This window comes from Bison bison, unplaced genomic scaffold (assembly GCF_000754665.1).
Source record: "Bison bison bison isolate TAMUID 2011002044 unplaced genomic scaffold, Bison_UMD1.0 scf7180017864168, whole genome shotgun sequence".
Taxonomy (NCBI): Eukaryota; Metazoa; Chordata; class Mammalia; order Artiodactyla; family Bovidae; genus Bison; species Bison bison.
In genome coordinates this window covers 425,259-429,778 of record NW_011494740.1, presented here as the reverse complement: position 1 = coordinate 429,778, position 4,520 = coordinate 425,259, and the positions used below count along the sequence as shown (strand labels likewise).

Genomic DNA, 4,520 nt, shown 5'->3' with positions numbered 1-4,520 from the left:
ATAAGGCAGTTCTATTTCCAGTTTTTTAAGGAATCTCCACACTGTTCTCCATAGTGGCTGTACTAGTTTGCATTCCCACCAACAGTGTAAGAGGGTTCCCTTTTCTCCACACGCTCTCCAGCATTTATTATTTGTAGACTTTTGGATTGCAGCCATTCTGCACACCAGTCAATTCTGATGCTGGGAAAGATTGAGGGCATGAAGAGAAGGGGTGGCAGAGAATGAGATGGTTTAGATGGCATCACTGACTCAGTGGATATGAGTTTGAGCAAACCCCAGGAGAAAGTGAAGGACAGGGAAGCCCGGCATACTGCAGTTCATGGGGTTCGCAAAGAGTTGGACATGACAGCAAGTGAACAATCAGGGTTTCATTGATTTAGTCATTTATAGGTTTATCAAGAACCTACTGTATGCCCAGCACAATGACAATTGAGGCATTAAACATACAGAATCCTAGACACTGGAGTTTCTGCCTTGAGAAGTGATATGAGGGAAATAGGCTCATAAGTTTCAGACTACAAACACTTTCTGAGATTCTGTGTCATACATTGGCTAAGTTCAAAGAACACAGTGGTGAATGTCCAAAATTCCCAACATGATGATGATTGCAAATGAGCATACTTGTAGACTAACACTGTTTATCAGGGTTTTGTAACTGCTGGAGATAAACAGCCTGGTGGAAACTAGAGGAAACAACTTCCTGGGAGAACTTGGAGAGATAACTTTGGAAATTTGCTTTATGCAAAAAATAATCTTCCTGGTCTATTTTTTCCTAAATATTTTTCTTTTCTAGTGTTTGCTTAAAATGACATGCACTTACTTAGAATTTGCCAGAAGACAATCTTACCCAAGTTTCTTAGCCACTGAAATATGAATGACTTTTCCTAAAAGAGCTTTAGAGTTCTTACATTCTGACCCTGGCCGCCTAACATAGCTCAATAGCCTAATTATTGCTCCAGATTGTCATCCCCACCTCAGGGTTTCTAATTCTGTGGAACTAGAGTGTGGCCTGGGAATTTTTATTTCTAATAGGTTTCCAGAAGTAGCTGATGCCACTTCAAAAACGGTTTAGGGAATTAAATATACCGACTTCCCAAGTTAAAGACTTTATTAAAGGACTGTGAGACAGATGATATCTCCGATTCATAGGAGGAATAACAAGGTTCTTAACAAAACACAAATGTAGATAGGTAGGCAAGACACAATAATAAATATTTTCAGTTCAGTTCAGTCGCTTAGTCGTGTCCGACTCTTTACAGCCCCATGGACTGCAGCACAGCAGGCCTCCCTGTCCATCACCAACTCCCGGAGTTTACCCAAACTCATGTCCATTGAGTCATCCAGTAAATATTTTATATCCTATTTAATAAATGCAAGGATCTATTAGCTTGAGGTCAGAAATTTCATTCTATCACTGATTTTCAGGATTCAAAATACTTTAAAGGTGCTTTATGGTTTAACTTCAGATAAATTTTCTTTTTCTCTCCCATACACAGATGTTTTAGAAATTTAGATTAAAAACAATTTCTAACTACATCCAAATGCATAATGTTAGGTTCTGTGATGAGAATACAGTCCCAAGCCTATGGGGGAATTTGTTTTTTCTTGTGAATGGGCTCTTGGGAAACAGACTTCTAAGGTAGCAGCATCAGTGAGTGCAAACAACAGGCATAGGATGGCGGTGACAATCCAGAGGGTTTGAACAACATGTGGGGGCAGATGCCAACTAAGAGCCTTTAAAAAATGAGAAGAGAGCATCTATATTTGTAGATTAATCTGTCTGTAGTCTGAAAACTCAACGTGCCGAACATCAAGAGGACAAAGAAGACGGCTAGCTGTCATTGAGTGAGTGATTTTAGTCCTGTCTGACTCTTTGCTACCCCATGGACTGTAGCACAGCATTCACAGTTTCTGGGGATTAGGATATAGACAGTTTTGGGAGGGAGCATTATCTGGCTTCCCACATGTGCTATTTATTTTGTTCTGGTCAAAAGCCATTTGGAGCAGTGTTTTCAATACCAGGCATCACATAATAAATGATATTCTACAGAAGAGAAAAATCGTCAGTCATTCATTTAGCATTTGTAAAGTGTTCACTATGTTCCAGTCACTTGGCAAGAAGAACTCTGGAGATAAGAGCATAGCAGGTTGTAGAATCTAATGCTCATGAGCCAAGACCCTGGAGTCTAATCATCTGGTTTTGAATCCGGGTCTCACCGTTTATATACTGTGTGACCTCACAAATGACTTAACCTCTCTGTGTCTCGGTGTTGTCATTTATGAAACTGAGATAAAGTTTTAACTGTCCCATAGGGTTCCTGTGAAGGCTAAGTGAGACACTCGATGAAGCCTTTGGCATAATGACTGCATGTTGAGTTCAGTATATGTTGGTACTGAGGAGGCATGAGAGGACAACACCAGAGAAGGGGGTGCAGAATGACCACAAGGAATTTGAAAAGGCTTTCCAGAGGTAGGTTTTGAAAGTTGAGTTTCTCCTAGTTCATCAACGAGAGATAAAAAATGTGTAGTGAGAAGACATAGTAAAGGATTTGGAAACCATAAGGACTGGCTGAGCCGATTGAGGGATTTAAGCTTAGTAGCTTCGGGAATAGGGATCGGAGTCACATGAGAGCTGCATTTAAATCCTCTTGCAGTTAAAGCAACAGAAAGTAATTACTTATTTTACTTCTATCCAGAAAAATAGCCAAGCCTAAGTGAAAATGACAAAAGCAACATTCATCTCAGTATTTGGAACAACTTGTGAATAATAAGGATTCCTTTTTATAATGGGGTGGGAGAAAGTGACAATCATTCACTTGTGTCCAACTCTTTGCAACCCCATGGAATCCTCCAGGCCAGGATACTGGAGTGGGTAGCTGTTCCCTTCTCCAGGGGATCTTCCCAATCCAGGAATCAAATTGGGGTCTCCTGGATTGCAGGCGGATTCTTTACCAACTGAGCTATCAGGGAGAAGCTGATATAAATGGTGGGAGAAGGAGTGATACAAACCCTTCTTTGTGCCCCACTGACCGTCAGACACACTGCCTTCTTGAAGGAATGGTTGGTCTGAAATCCATTTTCCCCTGCTCTCAAAACCCAAGTATTTTGAGAATTCAATGGGCCATAAACTTTAAGGGAGATTGGACTTTTTCCAGCCCCAGGGGTGTAAATCAGGATTGGCTTGAACCAACCATGTAACCACTGTGGTTGAGGAGGTCAATAACAGGCATGCCTTTGGAAATTTTTTCTTATCTCTTCAGAAGGTAAATGAAAAAAATGAGTGTTCTCTCTGTCTTTCTTCCAGGAATGAGCCATCAAGTTAGCATCTGGAGATGGCAGAACAACAAGACAGAAAGGATGGATCCTTCATGAGGTGGACCAGCTGCTAAATTATCCAATTCTGGAATTGTTGTACAGTTAATTTACCGAATTGTGTATGCCATATATTATATTAATATGTAATATATTAAAATACACTCACTGTTAAAGTCAGTCACATTTTTCATCTTACAGCCTGAAAAGCGTCTTGCAGTACAACTAGCACCCTAGTATGCTGACAATCCGGGCTCTCATCAGAAAATAACCATGGACCCTCTATGAGTGAGTGAAAGTCACTCAGTCGTGTCCAACTCTTTGTGACCCCATGAGTCCATGGAATTCTCTAGGCCAGAAAACTGGAGTGGGTAGCCTTTCCCTTCCTGGCCCCTCTATAGAGTTTATAAAAATGCAGGCTTTGAGAACTAATTTTAAATCAAGATTACTGCTTGATTTCCAGGTGGAAAATTCTGTTAGACATGTTTCTTAGTTCATTTTTTCTCTACTTATCTTTAATTTTATCTTTTGGACCAAACCATATCATTAAAGGGGCTTCCCAGGTGGCACTAGTGGTAAAGAACCCACCTGCCAATGCAGGAGATGTAAGAGACTGCAGGTTCGATCCCTGGGTCAGGAAGATCCCCTGGAGAAGGGCATGGCAACCCACTCCAGTATTCCTGGCTGGAGAATCCCACAGATAGAGGAGCCTGGCGGACTACAGACCATGTGGTTGCAAAGATTTGGACACAACTGAAGTGATTTAGCACACACGCATTTCTTTAAGGGGCAGTATACTTATCTAGCCATTCAAATTAACACCACATGGTGTCTAGTAATGGAATAACTTGACTGTATTAGCAATATAACTGTTTTCAGAATCAGTTTCTACATATATATAGGATTAATTTTCTAATTCCTAAAATGTATATGTCTAAGAGTCTATGATATCAACATTTCTAAGTAATGCGCTAAACCCACTATATATTGATAAACTGATTCTTCTGCTATTTTGAAAATTTAGCCAAGAGATACTCAGAAAAATATGCCAACAGCAGCAAAAGATGATTTCCCTCATGTGGAAAAGAGAATTGTCCCTTTGATTTCTGATAAATGTCCTTTTGGGACCATATATTCCTAAATACCAGAGAAGGCAATGGCACCCCACTCCAGTACTCTTGCCTGGAAAATCCCATGGACGGAGGAGC

At 40.5% G+C, this 4,520-nt stretch overlaps 1 long non-coding RNA gene across 1 annotated transcript in view; it reads left to right on the top strand.

The window, feature by feature from the left end:
• LOC104990047 overlaps nucleotides 1-3,491 on the top strand; it is a 15,773-nt gene extending 12,282 nt beyond the window's left edge. The window contains exons 2-3 of the long non-coding RNA XR_825457.1: nucleotides 2,314-2,470; nucleotides 3,305-3,491. This is a non-coding gene — a long non-coding RNA (uncharacterized LOC104990047). The remainder of the gene's footprint in view (nucleotides 1-2,313; nucleotides 2,471-3,304) is intronic.
• The last annotated feature ends 1,029 nt before the right edge of the window (nucleotides 3,492-4,520 follow it).